Source organism: Hypanus sabinus, chromosome 2 (genome assembly GCF_030144855.1).
Source record: "Hypanus sabinus isolate sHypSab1 chromosome 2, sHypSab1.hap1, whole genome shotgun sequence".
Classification (NCBI taxonomy): Eukaryota; Metazoa; Chordata; class Chondrichthyes; order Myliobatiformes; family Dasyatidae; genus Hypanus; species Hypanus sabinus.
This window is the reverse complement of record NC_082707.1, coordinates 123,930,894-123,952,082: the sequence shown is the minus strand read 5'-3', so window position 1 is coordinate 123,952,082 and position 21,189 is coordinate 123,930,894. Positions and strand designations below refer to the sequence as shown.

The 21,189-nt window shown below is 43.0% G+C and overlaps 1 long non-coding RNA gene across 1 annotated transcript; it reads left to right on the top strand.

The window, feature by feature from the left end:
• Nucleotides 1–1,164: 1,164 nt before the first annotated feature.
• On the top strand, nucleotides 1,165–10,257 carry LOC132383165 (uncharacterized). Its single transcript, XR_009508560.1, has 3 exons — nucleotides 1,165–1,329; nucleotides 8,136–8,471; nucleotides 9,787–10,257. It is a non-coding gene; the product is annotated as an uncharacterized LOC132383165 (long non-coding RNA).
• Nucleotides 10,258–21,189: the final 10,932 nt, after the last annotated feature.

Below are 21,189 nucleotides of genomic sequence, written 5' to 3'. Positions count from 1 at the left end.
ATTGTACACCAACTGAAGGGCATCTGTCCTGCCAGTTGCACAGGGATATGCTCATGGGTGGTGATTAAAGAGTGTGTCCGAAAAGTGCAGTGCAGATTGGCCGATGTTTTACTGGACTCATCTGTCCAGCTTCCAATTAAAGCCCCTCAATTCCGGCACACGTCTCCTCCACTGTGATTATAATTTGTCACAGCTGTCTGACAGGACCTTTAAGTAGTTAAGGTCAGCCACACTACATTGTGTGTAGACTCTCTAATAGGCAAGGCCATTACTGACATGAGCGTGTTCACTTGCTATTACATTTATTTGTGTGCAATTCCAGGTGCTAGTCATGGGGTAAAACTCCTCTTATATTCTCATAAGATGGCAGCCACTACATAAATTTGCCTTAAAATTCCCAGGTGTAATAGATGTTTAATATAGGGTAAAAATGCCAATATATTGTGAGTAGGGAGAAGGTGATAGGTGATACCAGGTGAGGAGGAAGGTGGGTAGTTGGGGAAGGGAATGGTTGGAAGAGGTACAGAACTGTGCAAAAGTTTTAGGCACACATATAGCTAGGGTGTATAAGACTTTTGCACAGTACTGTATTTGTCAACATCCTGTAGAGAACGAGTTTGTAAATCTGGCAGCAGCAAAGGATGTTGGGAGTAGTGAGGTTGGAGTGCAGCAGGAGGGATGGGACAAGTGGTAGAGAAAGACTGACAGGGACAGGGGTGGTGCAGGTACAGACACACCCAGCCCTGAGACACCAGGCAAGGTCATTTGATTCCAAACAGTTGGCTTTGGCTTATTGATCATTACAGAATGTCTCTCTGGTACTCCCTGCTCCCTCCCCTCTCCATTCCCCCTTTCCAAATTATGATTCCCTTCTCCCTACCCACTTCCCGCAATAGAGACTCATATCAGAATCAGGTTTATCGTCAATCACCTATGTCATGAAATTTTTTTTTTCACCAGCAGTACAGTGCAATACATAAAATTATTACAGTACTGTGTGTAACGTGTGGAGCTATTTCTTTTGGTAGCAATGACTCCACTTGGCACTAATTATTGACTGATAACTTACCCATGCACATTGATTTACTGCTCTCTCTGCAAAGTGAATAATAACATTAACTTCACCCCTTTGTGTGTGCCTTTATTTATTTGATATGTAGCTGCACAGACACAACAAATTGGCGATGAATATGAACTTGAATATCAGCGAATATCACCAACTACACCGACAGTTACAAGACAACTGAATTCGGAGTAAAGGAGAGAAACAGTGAGAGGGAAGAGTGAACCAATACAGAGAAGGTAGCCCTGGATGCTAGAAAAAGACGTGTGAGTAACACTGCACAGTGCACAGTGAGAGACACATAACTTGCAAAACTGAAGTGAATATAACATGACGACGGCCTTAGTTGGGAGAATTGATGAATTTGAGAGTGCTAATGAGGTCTGAACATATTGAGAAGATTGAACTTATTGTAATGTAATTATGTGGATGAGGTAAAGAAAGTCTTCACACTTCTTAGCTTAATGGGTGCTAGAATGTGCAGTCTCTTCAGAATCAGAATCAGGTTTATTATCACCTTCACGTGACATGAAATTTGTTAACTTAGCAGCAGCAGTTCAATGCAATACATAATCTAGCAGAGAGAAAAAAACATAATAAAGAAACAAGTAAATCAATTATGTATATTGAATACATTTTTTAAAACGTGCAAAAACAGAAATACTGTATATTAAAAAAGTGAGGTAGTGTCTAAAGCTTCAATGTCCATTCAGGAATTGAATGGCAGAGGGGAAGAAGCTGTTCCTGAATCGCTGAGTGTGTGCCTTCAGGGTTCTGTATCTCCTACCTGATGGTAACAGTGAGAAAAGGGCATGCCCTGGGTGCTGGTCCTTAATAATGGACACTGCCTTTCTGAAACACTGCTCCCTGAAGATGTCTTGGGTACTTTGTAGGCTAGTGCCCAAGATGGAGCTGACTAGATTTACAACCTCTTACATAGCTTAGTGACTTCTGAAAAGCCAGCAAGCAAGATATTCGACAAAATTATTGTAACTTTGCAAAATCACTTGAACCCAAAACCACAAGTAATAGCTGAGAGATTTAGATTTCACAAAGGGAAGTGGTCATAAGTATGAAAGCATTTCTGAATACACGACAGAACTGCACAGAATTTCCCAATACTGTGACTTTGAAGAAGGACTTTCTGATGAATTAATGGACAGGCTTGTACTTGGCATGCATAGTCAAAGCACACAAAAGAATCTAGTAGCAGAAAGAGACCTAACCTCAGAATAGGCATTGACCATTGCAATACCATTAGAGACTGCAGCAAAGGATGCAGCAGAACCACAGGAAAAGAGTTTAGAATGTGAAATGCATAAAATGTCCCTGAATGGCGCAAAAATCCAAAAATGTTATCAATGTGGCAAAGCTTCCCATGAATCAAATGATTTTCAAATGATCAAATCAGGACATTGAGGGAAGTTTGTGTGGAGATAGCAGGAGCTCTGACAGAGATCTTTCAGATGTCATTAGAAATGGGGATTGTGCCGGAGGATTGGCGTATTGCTCATGTGGTTCCATTGTTTAAAAAGGGTTCTAGAAGTAAGCCTAGCAATTATAGACCTGTCAGTTTGACATCAGTGGTGGGTAAATTAATGGAAAGTATTCTTAGAGATAGTATTTATAATTACCTGGATAGACAGGATCTGATTAGGAGTAGCCAGCATGGATTTGTGTGTGGAAGGTCATGTTTGACAAACCTTATTGAATTTTTTGAAGAAGTTATGAGGAATGTTGACGAGGGTAAGGCAGTGGATGTAGTCTATATGGACTTGAGCAAGGCCTTTGACATAGTTCCACATGGAAGGTTAGTTAAGAAGGTTCAGTCGTTAGGTATTAATGCTGGAGTAATAAAATGGATTCAACAGTGGCTAGGTGGGAGATGCCAGAGAGTAGTGGTGGATAATTGTTTATCGGGATGGAGGCCGGTGACTAGCGGGGTGCCTCAGGGATCTGTTTTGGGCCCAATGTTGTTTGTAATATACATAAATGATCTGGATGATGGGGTGGTAAATTGGATTAGTAAGTATGCCAATGATACTAAGGTAGGAGGTGTTGTGGATAATGAGGTGGGTTTTCAAAGCTTGCAGGGAGATTTATGCCGGTGAGAAGAATGGGCTGAACGTTGGCAGATGGAGTTTAATGCTGAGAAGTGTGAGGTTCTATATTTTGGCAGGAATAATCCAAATAGAACATACAGGGTAAATGGTAGGGCATTGAGGAATGCAGTGGAACAGAGAGATCTAGGAATAACAGTGCATAGTTCCCTGAAGGTGGAGTCTCTTGTAGATAGGGTGGTGAAGAAGGCTTTTGGAACACTGGCCTTTATAAATCAGAGTATTGAGTACAGAAGTTGGGATGTAATGTTAAAATTGTACAAGGCATTGGTAAGGCCAAATTTGGAATATTGTGTACAGTTCTGGTCACCGAATTATAGGAAAGATATCAATAAATTAGAGAGAGTGCAGAGACGATTTACTAGGATGTTACCTGGGTTTCAGCACTTAAGTTACAGAGAAAGGTTGAACAAGTTAGGTCTCTATTTATTGGAGCGTAGAAGATTGAGGGGGGATTTGATCGAGGTATTTAAAATTTTGAGAGGGATAGATAGAGTTGACGTGAATAGGCTGTTTCCATTGAGAGTAGGGGAGATTCAAATGAGAGGACATGATTTGAGAGTTAGGGGGCAGAAGTTTAAGGGAAACACGGGGGGGGGGGTATTTCTTTACTCAGAGAGTGATAGCTGTGTGGAATGAGCTTCCTGTGGAAGTAGTAGAGGCCAGTTCAGTTGTGTCATTTAAGGTAAAATTGGATAGGTACATGGACAGGAAAGGAGTGGAGGGTTATGGGCTGAGTGCGGGTAGGTGGGACTAGATGAGATTATGAGTTCGGCACGGACTAGGAGGGCCAAGATGGCCTGTTTCTGTGCTGTGATTGTTATATGGTTATATGGACTGTTATTTCAAAGAAAAAGTTTGAAGTGTCACAAACCAGACCACATAGAGAGAATGTGAAAGTCAGATTAAAAGCACAACCTAAGAGAAAAACCAAACACAGTGAAAAGTTTCAAATGCAAAACTAAACAAATGCATAAAATGGCTGAATGTGAAACTGAATCAGGTAACACAGAGTCAACAAAGACAAGCAATCACATCTAGAACTGTATAGTGTTACTGAAGCAGATCCCAAAATCATATGGATCACAACAGATGTGTCTGGTGTAAAATAGAAAATGGAGTTGGATACAGGGTCAGCTTTGTCTATAATTTTAGAGGCTGACTATAACAGACTGTTTTCTAATCTACCATCAGAAAAGACCTTGGTGATGCTAAAGACCTACACAGGTGAAAATGTGCCTCCCAAAGGTAAACTGAAAGTGAATGTGATGTGTGCAGGCAAAACACAGCAGTTAGAGCTTTATGTTTGAAAAGTGGTGGGCCAACACATTTTGGATATGAATGGTTGAGAAAAATCCACCTAGACTGGCACACAATCAAAGCTCTCAATATATCATCAACAGGCAACTGCAGCCCAGAAGGTAGCACTAACCAGAGACTGGCACAGCCGCTTAATGCTAATGAGAAGGTGTTTGAGAAGGGGATTAGTAAACTCAAATGCATGAAGGCCTGAATTGAACTGGATGAAGCAGCAACACCAAGATTCCATAAATCATGTCCAGGGACTTACATACTATGTCCTAAGGTGGATGCTGAACTTCAGAGCTTGGAGGCATCCAGTATTCTCTCCAGGGTTGAGTGGAGCAATTGGCCATGCCTATTATCCTGGTGATCAAGAACAGGAAGGCTGGAGATGTTCACATATGTGGGGACTTCAAAGTGAGCATCAACCCGGTGTTGCATACTGTGCAGTATCCCCTGCCATGAATAAAAGACACTTTCGTGTCATTGTCAGGCGCAGAGAGGCTTTCAAAGATTGACTTGTTACAAGCCTGTCTGCAAATAGAGATTCAGGAGTCGAGCAAGAAGTTCCTCTCAATCAACACTCACAAGGGACTCGCAGTGTAATTGTCTCTTCTTTGGTGAAGCTTCAGCTCCAGCAATTTGGCAAACAGCAATGGAATAAGTGCTCCAAGATATCCCAGGAGCACAACGTTACCTTGTTGACATCATCATGACAGGCAAGAATGATGATGAGCACCTCTAGAACCTTGGTAAAGCACCAGGCAGGCAGAGTGAGTATGGCCTATGTGCAAAGAGAGAGAAATGTGAGTTCTTCAAGAATGAAATCACATATTGCGGACATGTCAGAACAGCCTAAAAGTTAACTTGCAGGTAGAGTCTGTGGTGAAGAAGGCAAATGCAAAGTTAGTATTCATTTCAAGATGTCTAGAATACAAAAGCAGGGATGTGATGCTTAGGCCTTATAAAGCACTGCTGAGGCCTCACCTTGAGTAGTATGAATATTTCTGGGCTCCTGATCTAAGAAGAAATGTGCTAGCACTGGAGAGGGTTCAGTGGAGGTTTGCAAAGATGATTCTGAGAATGAAAGGGTTATCATATGTAGATGGCTCTGGGTCTGTACTCGCTGGAATTTAGAAGGATGAGGAGGGGATCTCATTGAAACCTTTCAAATGTTGAAAGACCTAGAGAGAGTAGATGTGAAAAGGAAGTTTCCCATGCTGGGGGAGTCCAGGACAAGAGGGCACAGCCTCAGGATCTAACTCCTGCAATCCTCCAGGCATGAGAATTCAAAATGTTCATCAGCTTCTGCAAGAAGAACACAAAGTAGATAAAATCACGAGAGCCATGGTTCAGATTGCCATCACATTGTTATCGCAAACATCCCAGGGTGAAAGTGTCAAATACTATAGTGCAGGAATGTCAAGTGAGAGGGAAAAAGTTTAAAGGGGATGAGTGAAGCAAGTTTCTTTCTATTGAGAGTGGTAGGTTCCTGGAAGGCTAAAGGCTGAAGCAGGTAGAATAGCAACATTGAAGAGTCATTTAGACAGACGCACGAGCATACAAAGAATAGAGTGAAAAGGACCATGTGCCAGTAGGTGTCCATGCTGTGCTATCCAGCAATGCCTGTCCATTCTAAACCCACTTCCCTGCATTAACTCCATGTCCCTCTATGTATGCCCCGCTCATTCAGTCCTTGTCAAGCCGTTTCTTAACATTTTTAATGTTCCTGTTTCCACCACCCCCTCCTGCAGCTCACTCCAGTTATCAACTACTCTTTATGTGAAAATATTCATCCCTCCTTTAAACCTCCACCCTCCCACCTTAACCTCATCCTCTCCAGTTTAGAAACCTCTACAATAGAAAGCAGGCACTGACAATGTATCCCACCTGTGCAGCTTGCAAATTTATATACCTCTATCACGTCACCTCTCAGCCTTCTGGGAAACAGACATATCCACTCTCTCCTGATAACATAAACCCTGCAATCCAGGTCACACCTTTACCCGGTCATTAAAACTGCAAGCTCATTGGGATTTGTTTTGTGCTAAAATGTGTTTTTGTTTGCAACTGTCTTATAAGTTTTGTATTGCTTCAGGAATGCAGTCAGTATTGCCCTGTAACCAGGGCTTCTCCTGTCTGTGTTAGTTGGAATGAGTGGGGTTGTTTCAGAGAGTGGTGGACAGTGGTGTTTTGGAACTAGTTAAACGGATATAAGAGCAATGCAGTTACAAAGAAGGTCCGGCAGTGGCTATATACCATTGGGTATTTGAGGAGATTTGATATGTCACCAAAAGATACTTGCCAATTTCTGCAGGTGTACCGTGGAAAGTGTTCTAACTGGCTGCATCACCATCTGGTATGGGGAAGGGAGCACTGCATAGGATCAAAGTAAGCTGCAGAGAATTGTAAACTCAGTCAGGTCCCTCATGGGCACTGGCCTCCATAGTATCCATCTTCAAGGACTGATGCCTCAAAAAAAGCAACCTCCATCACTAAGGACCCCCATCACCCAGGACATCCCCTCTTTTCATTGCTACCATTAGGGAGGAGGCACAGGAGCCTGAAGACAGACAGACAGACATACTTTATTGATCCCAAGGGAAATTGGGTTTCGTTAAAGTATGTCTCTCTGTCTGTCTGTCTTCAGGCTCCTGTACCTTGACAGGAGCCAGGAGCGTGTATTGAGGCACACGCTCAATGATTCAGGAACAGCTTCTTCCCCTCCGCCATCAGATTTCTGAATGGACGTTGAACCCATGAACACTACCACACTACTTTTTCTTGTTTTACTCTTTTTGCTCTATTTATGTAAACTTTAAAAAGTATATAGTTCTTACTGTAATTCACAGCTTTTATTATTATGTATTACAATGTTCTGCTACCACATAACAACAAATTTCACGACAAATGCCAGTGATATTAAATCTGATTCTGATTGTCAGATATCCCAGCTGTAATTGAGGAGATAAACAGGATAGTTTCCTTTATATTCTCATGTCTATAAATTCCCAGTTTTTATATTTTATGGGTCTATTGGCAAAGCCCAGGCTTGATAATGCTTTATTCACTCTTTTCTTATCCTACCTTGCCACTTTCAATGATTTGTGTACACATTCTTCCAGGTCACTTTGCTCCTGCTTTCCTTTAGGAACAATGCCATTTATTCTAAATTGCCTTTCCTCATTCTTCCCACCAATGTGCATCGTCTCCCATGTCCCGGCTTTAAACTTCATCCACTGCGTGCCTGAGCTTACCATCAGCCTCTTTATGTCCAGCATGTAAATCTAACAGTCACATCTTTGCAATTCACAGTATGGACATGTTTTGTGTCAACAGAGGTAAAGTTATTTAATGTTTCCAGGTATAATGATGTGATATGCAGGATGAAGTTTCCTCTATACTCCAAATATAGGAGTTCTGATACTGCGTCCATTTTGCCCCCATGCTCCCAGTTGTAAGTGAAGTCCCCTCTGCTGTCTTGAGAATGATGAGACGAGTGTAAGTAGTGCAATGGGTGGCAGTGGGGTTTGGGGATTAGTTAAGAGTCTGAGCCAGTCTATCTCTAATAGGATAAAATTGAAGCCATTCTTCTTTATCACTCTGCATGGAAGTTAAACTGTTTATTATTTGTGTTTGCCTTTGGACAGAGTACTGGCAAACTGTGACTTAATCCTGGCTGGATCCGCAAGAATGGGTGAGAAGGGGCCTCGCTGAGAATCCCAGGGAAGCTCAAGTACTGGAAACAGTCCCACTTGGCCGGCAGACTGGTAACAGACAATAATGGAGCTCATTAGATTGATAGTAATCTGCTGTCTCTGGACTCTGATCAAATCAGGTGCTGGTGACTGAGTCAGTCTAAACATCCAGGGCTAATTACGAGCATCTAAGATTCTCTATTAACCCAGAGCAGGACAGAGTCACCTCGGATGAGTTTCCACCAGCTCCATTTTAAAGGCCTGCAGTCCCAAGAGAACAGATCACAGGTGAATAAACCACATAAATTCAGAGTGCATTCCACAGTGTGGTGACATATGTGTAATTATACTCCTCACTGAGTGATTATACAACGTTGTGTGATTATACCCTTCACTGTGTCATTATACAGTGTTGTGTGATTATACCCCTCACTACTTGGCACAGATGATATAATTCTCTGAGACTAAGTGCAGTCTTTCCACATGGATCCCAACAAATCTCTCTACAGATCTCTACAGATCAGTCCGGCAATATTCCGGTTATCACCATTATAATAAGAAACCAGGAAGTGTAAAGCAGTGAGTGATGCTGGCCAGTTTGAATGAAGATTATGAGTGTTCTAGCAAGCAGTTCAATAAAAGTAATTTTACAGATGAAATAAAATAATCCAAAGGAGAATGGGGGGGATGGGGGGGGGCAGGGTCTTTATTGGAGGCCCAACATCACTCAGTGGCCAATTTATTAGGTACAGGAGTGGATCCTGGAGTGGTCTTATGCTGCTATAGGTTTGACACGTTATACATTCAGAGCTTCTCTTCCCCTCGCCACTGTTGTAAGACATGATTATTTGAGTTACTGTCACCTCCTTGTCAGTTTGAACCAGTCTGGTCATTCTCCTTTGACCTCTCTCAGTAACAAGGTGCTTTCAACCCACAGAGCTGCCGCTCACTGGATGTTTTTTTGCACTGTCCTCTGTAAACTCTAGATGCTGTTGTGTGTGGAAAATCCCAGGAGATCAGCAGTTTCTGAGATACTCAAACCGCCCCGTCTGGCACCAACAATCATTTCATGGTTAAATTTACTTAGTTCACAGTTCTTCCCCATTCTAATATTTGGTCTGAACAACAACTGAACCCCTTGACCTTGTCTGCATCCTTTTATGCATTGAATTGCTGCCACATAATTGGTTGATTAGATAGTCGCATTAACGAGCAGGTGTACAAGTGTACCTAATAAAGTGGCCATTGATTGTATGTTGTGTAGCTAGAACGTGATGCCATTCTATTCTGATTTGAAGTTCGTGCTGCCATTTAAAACTCAGAAGTTGTGCATTACTTATTTAATATAATTATATATTTCTTGTTGTAATTTATAGTCTATTGTAAGTAATGCTCTGTCCTGCTGCTGTAAAACTCAAATTTCATGACTTATGCGAGTGATTGTAAGTCTGATTCTGATTCTGATAGCATCCTCCATACTCCCCACACAAATAAAATGTGCCAAACTGCAGGAAGAGTCACTCATTGAAAGGGATCACCAATTACTTGTTAATTAGAGGTTAATTTCTCCACTTTCTATAAAAGTGTTTGATACTTTCCACAGTTGGGCCCAGCTTTTCACATTTGGGAGCTGCTATGGGACTCTGCTGAGCTTAAATCTACCAATGTATTGATGCAATAAAACTAGCAACGGCACAGAAGATTGCCTGGATTGAAAAGCGAGTGGAGAGTTTCAAGATGTGAGAAGAGGAGTAATGGATAAAAAGCTCTCAGCAGAAAAGACTATTTCCTCAGTATGATCAGCAACCTGAGAGACATGCAGACTCCATATAGACAGCACCCGAGGGACGCGCAGACTCCATATAGACAGCACCCAAGGAACGTGCAGACGCCATATAGACAGCACCCGAGAAACGTGCAGATGCCATATAGACAGCACCCGAGAGACATGCAGACTCCATATAGACAGCACCCGAGGGACGTGCAGAGTGCAGATAGACAGCACCTGAGGGACGTGCAGACTCCATTTAGACAGCACCCAAGGTTTGTATTGAGTCTCTGGCATGGCGGTACAGAGTACAGAGGTTCTACAGATGTGCCTCTGTACCACCCTTTCCATCTGTGCATTAAGTGATCTCAGCTCTTTAAAGTTATTATAGCCGGGAGCCAAACTCCACATAGAATGTAGGTCGGAATTGAGCCTCTGGGATTGTGAGACAGTCACTGTGCACTAAGCCGCCTGTAGATGTTGCCTGTCCCGCTGAATGTTTACAGCATCTTCTCTTTTAATGTCCCTGACAACATTTGGGTAATCTGATAGAAGAACTAGAGCAGTGAGAGCCTAACCACGAGTTTACACCTTCAACCTAGCCCAAAGTAATTCAAATATTAGCTGCACTTTTGTGGGATATATTAACGTTGTGTGCTATTTCCTGTCCTAGATCTCTACTGCACCCTTCCCCCAGTGAAAAGCTGCTGACATGTTAGTGGAGGAGACTTCTCCTCAATGAATGGAGGCCTCTTGATTTCCCCAGATGCTGGTCCCTTTCTGCACTGGTGGAGCTCCTAGCCTTTAGGCAGATGGATGGCCTTTCTAGGGGCGATGAAGGCAGTGGTGATGTGACACACACACACACACAAAATGCTGGAGGAACTCAGCAGGTCAGGCAGCAGCTATGGAGAGGAATAAACTCTCTTTCGGGCAGAGACCTTTCATCAGGACTTGCCTTCATCAGATGAACTGGCCCACCTCTACAACTGGACAGTGGAGACGTGTGGCTCAGGGAGACCATGGAATATCTGGTTTGTTCTGGTGCTCAGGGCAGTGGGGTTGAGGGGGTAATGTGGGGAGAAGTGTAAAATCCCCTGAGAGCTTTAGCAACTTATCTCCAAGATCTGCAGTGCCATATTCAGTACCTCATTAAAGAGACTCCTGTTTACGCCTATAACACTCCATCAAACGTGTTTATCCTCACCAGCTTTCTCTACGTATAATCACCAAAACCCCAAATATGTCCCTGTCACAGCTCTCTGAAAATAAAACCCTTATCATTATCATGCTCCTTTTAAACAATACAGCACCTCAGTTTGTATAAACAATAAATCCCTCCATTTGTCTCGCACTAGACTCTCTTTATATACTGTAATTCAGTCCCTAAACACCTTGATGTCTCCCCCAGGTCTCTGCATAAAATATAACCACCAAGCCACGAGACTTGTGTCTTTTCCAGTTCAGTGTATATACTATAACCACCAAACCACATGATGTGTGTCTCCACTCTAGTTCTGTCTACAAGCTGTAATGTCTGAACCTCTCAAGGCCTCTCCTCCATCACACTGAAATGCGGCCTTGTAGTTTGCTTAACTCTAAAACCCAAAGACCCTTCCATAGACCCTTGTGCATAACATTAATCCTAGTCCTCCTTTACAAATCCGCCCCAACGCCGTGTATAGAATGTCACTTCTGAACTCTTCAATGTGTCTCCATGGGTTCTCTGTAGATACTATAGCCTCCAGTCCATCAGCCTTGCTCACTCCCAGCTTTCTGGATATGATGTTACTCTACGTGAGACCCTTGTGGTATTCTGAGACTGAGACTGAGACCACTGTACCTTTCAATCCGTCTATATAAAAACTATGAACACCTCGACCTCTCTCCCCCAGCTCTATACATAATCCCTGAAGCCTTTGATGTAGAAATGATACAAAGATAGGCGGAGGAGTGGGTAGTGTTGAGGAAACAGCCAGTCTGCAGAGAGACTTCGATAACTTAGAGGAATGGGCAAAGAAGGGGCAAGTGAAATAAAATGTTGGAAAGTGTATGGTCATGCGCTTTGGTGGAAGAAATAAACAGGCAGACTATTATTTAGATGGGGAAAGAATTCAAAAATGCAGAGATGCAAAGGGACTTGGGAGTCCTTGTGCAGGATACCATAAAGGTTAACCTCCAGGTTGAGTCGGTTGTGAAGAAGTCGAATGCAATGTTGGCATTCATTGCTAGAGGTATAGAATATAAGAGCAGGGGTGTGATGTTGAGGCTCTATACGGCACTCGTAAGACCACACTTGGAGTATTGTGTGCAGTCTGGGGCTCCTTAATTTAGAAAGGATATACTGACATTGGAGAGGGTTCAGAGAAGATTCACAAGAATGATTTCAGGAATGAAAGGGTTACAGTATGAGGAACATCTGGCAGCTCTTGGGCTGTATTCCCTGGAGTTCAGGAGAGTGAGGGGGGAATCTCACAGAAACATTCCGAATGTTAAAATGGTCGAACAGATTAGATATGGCAAAGTTCTTTCCCATGGTAGGGGATTCTAGGACAAGAGGGCACAACTTCAGGATTGAAGGACATCCATTGAGAACAGGAATGCAGAGAAATTACTTTAGTCAGAGGGTGGTAAATCTGTGGAATTTGTTGCCATGAGTGGCTGTGGAGGCCAAGTCATTGGGTGAATTTAAGAGAGAGATAGATGGGTTCTTGGTTAACCAGGGCATCAAAGGATATGGGGAGAAGGCAGGCAAGTGGAGATGAATGGAAGAATTGGATCAGTCCATAGAAACATAGAAAACCTACAGCACAATACAGGCCCTTCAGCCCACAAAGTTGTGCTGAACATGTCCTTACCTTAGAACTACCTAGGCTTACCCATAGTGCCCTATTTTTCTAAGCTCCATGTCCCTATCCATGAGTCTCTTAAAAGACCCTATTGTTTCTGCCTCCACCACCAACACCGGCAGCTCATTCCACACACCCACCACTCACTGCGTAAAAATACTTACCCCTGACATCTCCTCTGTACCTACTTCCAAGCACCTTAAAACTGTGCCCTCTCATGCTAGCCATTTCAGCCCTGGGAAAAAGCCTCTGACTGTCCACACGATCAATGCCTCTCATTATCTCCCATGACTGAATGGCAGAGCAGACTCGATGGACTGAATAGCCGACTTCTACTCCTATATTTTATGGTCTTATGGTCTGAAATATCCCAGCTCTTGGTACGTGGTATAGTCCTGAACACTTCAATGTGTGTTTCCACTGCTGCTCTGAACATATCTCTCTCCCTCACCTCCCCCTGCTCACCATAAACAATGTAACCCTCAGGCTGTCTATGTGCTTCCTCAACCCTTTGAATGTTTCACCAGAACCCCCTGATGCATAACTCGTCCATTGACTGGTGCAGAATATAATCCTTGAACTCGTCTTGTCCAGCCCTGTGTAAGTAAGTCTTCATTCTCATGATACATAACTCTCTTAGTCATCTGTACACAACTTAATCTTGCTTGACTCCTCTACATCTGTCTATCTCAGCTCTCCACCTGTTATCCTGAACACCTCCATATGGGACACTCACTTCTGTCCATGCTCCTGAGCCAAAGAATATGTGTCCTTGAAAGAAACATAACTCCCAAACTTCTCAATGCTCAGCACTCAACCGCTCAGCACTCTCTATATAAAATAACCCCAGAACCCATCAAAACAAGTCTCCTCTCGTTGTGTCTATAACTCTAAACCTTTCCATATGACTCCCCTGGGAGTCTGCATACAACAATCCAACTCCTCATTTTTGCCAGCTTGTACATAAGGAGACCTCAGAACCGTTCAATGCATTAACCCCAGACCTTTGTCTATAATACCATGCACTGGCGCAGTAGCGTAGTGGTCAGCAAAATGCTTTACAGTGGAGGCTCAATTACAACCTCTGCCTGTAAGGAGTTTGTACGTTCTCCCCATGGCTGCGTGAGTTTCCTCTGGGTGCTCTGGTTTCTTCCCACAGTCCAATGACTTACCAGTTGATAGGTTAATTGGTCATTGTAAATTGTCCGGTGATTAGGTTGGGATTAAATCGGCTCTTGAAGGAACAGAAGGGCCTATTCTGCACTGCATCTCAATAAAAAAACATAATAAAAAATTATACCTCTGAATGCTCTGATTTAGGTCTCTCTGAACCATGTGTGCAATGTAAGCCCAGAGTACCTCATTGCCTGGCTCGCCAGTTCTCTACGCATAAAGTAAACCTATAATCACTCAGTAAGTATCCTCTTCAGCTCTGCTTCTAACGTAATCCCCAAATCCTGTGATGTTTGTCTCCCACTCTTCTCTGTGTATAATATGATCAAAACTCTTTCATGCAATACCTTCATCTCTCTGTACGAAGAGCAGTGCCACTATCCCCTGTTAAAAATGAAAGGTGCTAAAAATCATACATTCAATTTGCAGGTTTTCCATGGGTGGCAATTTTGTTTTTGGGAGCAGATTCCTTTTGTCAATATTTGTCAAGTCGCTTCTTACCCAAGGGAGCGCTAGAGATTATGAGTGCTGAGTTTCCCCTACTCTTCTTCCCAGTAACCTGACCAGGCATGGATATTCCCTGCGACCACACGGAATTCCTCTGGGCACTTCACTTTCCCCTGACACTCTAAAGGTTAACTGGCCACTGCGAATTTCCCCTTATGTGAATATGCATGTTCTTCCTGTGACTGCACGGGTTTCCTCCGGGTGTTTCCTGTTTTCTCCCATATCCCAAAGACGTACGGGTTGGTAGATTAAGTGGCCACTGTAAACTGCCCCTAGTGCATAGATCATATTAAAATCTGGGTTGAATTTTTGGGAATGGGACAAGAGATACATGGGATTAGTATAGCATTAATGTAAATGGTTGCAAGGTGATGAGTGTGGATGTAATGGGATGAAGGGCCTGTTTCCATGTCTTATGACTTTATGAAGTTACACCAAAAACATGAATGGAGTCTGCTCAGATAGTCACTATTCTGTGCTGATCATGTCTGCGCCATGCATTAGTTGCCAAACAAGCTGAATGTGGAACTCTCTCAGAGACTCAATGAGTACAATGACCCTCAACGGCACATAGAGTGAAGCAGTCAGAGATAGACAGCAAGTGACAGGTCAGACGACCCTGCCCCAGTGTGCTTTCCACCCACTGCTGCTTAGGAGTAACATTGAATGTCTTCCTGGGTCTTTGTGAAGTGTTCGCCCCCAGCACTCCACCCCATTCATCATGGCACCCTGAAGAACACGCAGGTTCACTTCTGCATGCTTCCTGGAATATGGGATGACGCACACCTGCAGCTTTGAGACAAGACTCCAGCCAGCACCATTTTGGAGTTGTGTGAGGTATGCATACAAAGTGCCTTAACAGAGTTGGCAATGCGTCATTGATCACATAATGACAATAGGGTGGGAGCAGAATTGAAATCACTGTGGACAGGACATCAGTACTATCCTAGTAAAGTTTCCCAGCCTGGCCTCCAGAACTGACCTTCAACCTCTAACTTGTCAACTGACTAAAATCAGCAAGGCAAAGGGCAAAGCACTAAAGAGAGAACGATAAAATGGATTCATGCACTCCACATTTCTCTTAGGGAAGAACTACTTCAAGACATTAAATTCAAGTTTAATATCATTCAATTATCTGCCTATGCACTTAACACCTAATGAAACAATGTTCCTCTGGACCAAGGACACAGTTCATATAACTCACACACAATAAATAATATTATCACAAATAAAATTAACAAATAAAACAGATATATTCCAGTAGATTGACATAAGGTATTTTGTATACATTCACTTCAAAGACCCTTGTTGGACTTTTGAGAAAAAACCCAATCTTCCCTGCATGAAAGTACATATCAAATCTGTGAATTGTGTGAATGATTTCTAGCAACTTTGGCTTTTAATGTTGCATAACCACATTTTGTTTTGGGATTATATTGTATACAGAGAGCTGTAGAGGATACATATTGAGCTATTCTGAGGTCATACATAAAGGGGATAGACATATTAACATGACAGCCTTCAATACAAAGTCCACGTACAACTCCATTTCACCTCTTGGTTTAATCACAGCTTGAGCTAGGACAAAATGGGGTCCCATCTCTCATCAAGCTTTGAATGAGGCATGAAACCAAACTGTGTTTCTTTGACAAAATTAAATAAATTCCTCTCTGATTTCCTATTCTGTGTTCTTGCATCTGTGTTGTTGTAAGTTTCCACTTCTTGTTTTGAGAGAAGGTTTATGTGCACTAATTCAGTTGTGTACAGAAAGGGTTAAGTATTTTCTGTTTTGCAACCACCTCTCTCAAGAACGGGTCAATTTTTTATTGGCTAACAGGGTGGCAGATTTTTGACGAGACTTCCCTTGAGGTATACTAGATATGCGATGTGGCTACACCTGGTTTCACCGCACATCCTTCAGTGCCTCAGCGAGCAGTCACGTGGCAGAACATCAAAGTCTAGAGAGATTGAAGCAGGTCAGCAACTCGGGTGCTCATGTCTAACCACTATCTGCAGGATTCCTGTTGTCAGGAGCACGTCGAGCTGACTTAGATGAAGGTTGGGGACAGCAAAACCAACTGGTTCCATCATTTCCTTCCATCCCGTTCCATCTTCACTGGGCTTTACATTGCTTCAGGAATGTCAATATTATTAGCATTCCTGGGCTGCCGGCGACAGTGATGGAGATGGATACAATAGAGTCTTTTAAGAGATTCCTGGGTAGGTACAAGGAGCTTAGAAAAACAGAGGGCTTTGGATAAGCCTAGGTAATTTCTAAAGTAAGGACATGTTCGGCACAGCTTTTTGGGCCGAAGGGCCTGGACTGTGCTGTAGGTTTTCTATGTTTCTGTTATCATCAAGGATGGCTGCCACTAAAGCCATTCTCTTCTCTCTCGGATGACAGCACGCTTCTTCCTACCCAGAGTTATCAGCCTTCTGAGCCAATCAGCTCTTTCACATTCCCTTCCCAGTGGTGCTGCCATATTCTCAGCCTCCTAATTCTTCCTCACGCAGTGATTCCCTTATTGATACTTTTATCATTTTGTTTTGCACTAATTTTGCTCTTATTTCAGACTACACTACAATCTAAGCACCATTCAGCTGTACTTTGCACCGTTCTGTCATTTTGTACTTGTAACTGCTTTTAATAATAAACTTACTCTAACCATGTACCCTACAATATTTATTCAAGCGAGCAACGAATTTCATTGCACCTTGATGTATATCCAGCCTCATCTCTATTTGACATCTATGGGCTTCTTTTTGGTATTCCCCTTTTAAAACTTCATTCTGTTAATCAACTTTTGCTTTAATTTAGAGATTATTTTTATTCTTATTGCTGTACTTAGAAATATTTTAGTTTATAAAATAAACTTATCTGAATCTAAATATGATTATATATTACAGGTACTCTTCTAATGAAATATCACTTCAGTGATGTGCAGAAATTGGGTGGGGTCTAGAAGCAACTTGAGTGTAAATCCTTCAGCAGGTGAATAGCCCAGCAGATGCGTTCCACTTCCATGAGATACCAGAGGGCTGCTAGAGGTCAGAGAATCGCTTCACTGATGAGGAAAGCTGCAAAAACTTATGAACTCAGTCAGCTCCATCCTGGGCGTTAGCCACCCTGGCATCCAGGACAAATTCAAGTAGCGGTGCCTCAAAAAGGGAGCATGAGGACCCTCATCACCCAAGACATGCCCTCTTCTCATTGATACCATCAGGTAGGAGGCACAGGAGCCTGAAGGCACACACTCAATGATGCAGGAACAGCCTCTCCCCCCTCTGCCATCAAATTTCTGAATGGACATTGAACCCATAAACTACTTTTTTTTTCTCTCTTTTTGCACCACTGATTTAATTTAACTTGTTAAAATATGCATACTTACTGTAATTTACATTTATTATTATGTATTGCAATGAACTGCTGGCACATAACAAAAATATTCACAACACATGCTGGTGATATTAAGCCTGATTCTGTTTCTGATTCTGAATGCTTGAGTAAGAAAGAACATCTTCTCGAAAAGGAAATCCTTCAAGTTAACATACCAATAAGAACGAGGTGCCAATGACTGTGAGTAGAGCTGGTGACAATCCTTTTGGGGATCAGTTTGCTCTCAGCTGTCAGCTCATGATGGTGTAATTTTATCCCCTTTTAGCTTGTACTCACTGCAGCCATTAAACCCAGTAAAGAATGCATCTCATCCCATCCCACCCCCCTGACTCAAGTGATAGCTCAAAGTCCAGGATGAGGTGCTTCCATGGCAGTTCTCTGGGTCCACGGCTAACTGATAGCCTCTACTCAGCCCACAGATTCTTCCACAGGAGTGGCCCCGTGGTGAGTGCTGGGTAGGTAGTTTGTGAGGTGAGTGCACTCTCTCTGCTATTTACATCAGGGCTCCATGTGCTGCCAAAACTTGTACTCAAGATTCTCAATAGCTTCTTGAATGCTCGCTCTACTCTCACAGCCTGTTTCGTTAAAGTTCAACATTCGAAGTATATTTATTATCAAAATACACATACAGTATGTCACCATATATTACTCTGAGATTTATCTTTTGCAGGCATTCATGACAGAACAAAGAAATACAGTAGAATCAATGGAAAACTATGCACCAAGATATTCTAAGTAACCAACGTGCAAAAGAAGACAAACTGTGCAAATAAATAAATAAATAGATAGATAGATAGATAGCACCACACACAAAATGCTGGAGGAACTCAGCAGGCCAGGCAGCATCCGGTATCCTGATGAAGGGTCTCAGCCCGAAACGTGGACTGTTCACTCTTTTCCTTAGATGCTGCCTGGCCTGCTGAGTTCCTCCAGCGTTTTGTGCGTGTTGCCTTGGGTTTCCAGCAGATTTTCTCATGCTTGAAATAAATAAATAAATTGATAAACTACCTATCAATAAATGAATAAATAATTCAAACAGATAAAATTGAGAATGCCAGTTGCAGAGCCCTTGAAAGTGAGTCCACACATTGAGATCAGTGACTGGTTCAGTGGTGAGTTGATTGAACTGCGTCATGTGTTTTTCACTTGTGAGAGGTTCTCGCTCACAAACAAGAAAAAATCTGCAGATGTGGCCAGGGATGCCATTGTACTATTTCTTGATCTGTTAGAACTTTCTAAAGCAGAAGCCCCACCTCTGGGACCTGAGCCCAGCACAGAGGCCAATACTCCAGTGAAGCCCTGAGGGAGCGCTACAGTCAACTGATGCCACCTTTCTGTAAACTGAGCCTCCTTCACCCTCACAGGCAGTGTAAGGAAATCTACCATCACCATTTTAAAGAAGGCAGGATTATTCACTCCTGTGTCCTACATAATACTTATCCATTGATCAATGTCTCTCAAATCATTGACTGCTCATTGTTTCTTTGCAGTCAGTGGTATTTTCTTGCAGGCAAATTGGTTGCCACCACTCCTGGTGTGAAACATTTTACCCTACTTCAGGCTTGTTTGAGTGGAATTATTTCATTGTGAAATGAGATTTAGGGATACAAATCTCTCCTTCCTTGGGGGTGATACTCTTGGTAAGACTGGGAAAATGGTTGGTTTCTGGGACAGTTTCATGCCTCAAATGTGTGCCCTGACCCAGGGCTATTGTTCATGACTAAGTCAGTAACACAGACTTAACACACACCTGGGACCCACACCCAGTGATCACAGAAAATCCACCAACTCGTCTCCAGCCTTCTCAGTTTGGCAGAAAGAAACAGCAGTGATAATAGCTACTGGTGCAACTCCAAGTAGTTTGAATTGGATCAACACGTACAAACAAGCTGGAGGAACTCAGCAGGTCAGGCAGCATCTGTGAAAATGAGCAGTCAACGTTTTGGGCTGAGACCCTTTGTCAGGACTGAAGAAGGAGGGGGTAGGGGCTCTATAAAGAAGGTGGGAAAGGGGGGAAGGTGCCAGGTGAAAAACCAATCAGAAGAGATCAAGGGGTGGGGGAGGGGATAGGCAGGGAAGGTGAAGAAGGAATGTAAGGGGAAAGCACCATGGGTAGAAGAAGAAGGCAGAATCATGAGGGAGGTGATAGGCAGCTGGAGGAGGAGGCAGAGTGAAACTGGGATGGGGGAAGGGGGGGAGGGGAGGGAATTACCGGAAGTTGGAGGATGAACTTCATACCAAGGGGCTGGAGACTACCCAGACGGTATATGAGGTGTTGCTCATCCAACCTGAGTTTGTCCTCATCATGGCAGTAGAGGAGGCCATGTATGGACATATCCAAATGGGAGTGTGAAGCTTGAATTGGATGGTAGGAGCGGTAGAGTTTATTCAGACATACTTGCTTACTTGCTTACTTACTTGCTTAGAGCCCTTTATGCTGCTGGTGTCTAGGGCAGCAGTGGAGGTTCTCTATCTGTCTTGGCAGTGTTCAGGGCTTCCTTCATCATGCCAGTAGCTTCCACTCAGTTTTCTGCCTTGAAAATCCCAGGTGGAGACTCAGGAATACTGTTGCCCACAGATGTAGAAGAATTCTTCATTGCTGTTTCTGTAACAGTTTTGTTTGACCAGTCAGGGTTTTTTAGCCCTGAGTTGAACCCCATAAGCTGGAGGACAAGTGGGCCACACTTAGTATGGCCTCTGTCCTTTGACTCCATTTGGCACGGGTCACCCTACCTGAAGCTAAAACATAAAACCCCAACTCCAGCCAGCATAGCTCTCTGGGTCATTGAGGAATGCAAGCCTCCAAACCACAAAACAATTATTGTCTCCTTGGAGGATATTGGAGATTGTACTGCCATTTATTTATATTACAATCATCCATATTTTACCTACAGTTTAGTTCACCTACTGTAATTGCATCCCATATCAAGATTCATCACTTTCAATTCATGGTGCCTTCCTGGACAACCCAACCCATCTTCATGTTACAAGGTACTATTCTTAAATTTGGGGGTGGTTTCAGATGAAACCAGCAGTTGCCTCAATGCTTTTCGACGTAGATCACAGCTGCAAGTTAAATTTTAGCTTAGTAACATTCAGAGTCTGCTTTCGAGAAAGGGAGCAAATGCTTTTAGCAGTTACAGAGTGAAGTGGGCAGCTCTTTGCATCAAGCACTGTGTTCTGTCCGTGTGATTGCTGAGTCTTGGCACAAAGCAGCCGTTAGACAGATTGCAGATAACTGCAGACAGATGTCTCTACAGTTCTTGTGTACACAAGATACCACATTCACCACACAGAGAGACTGATGGTTGT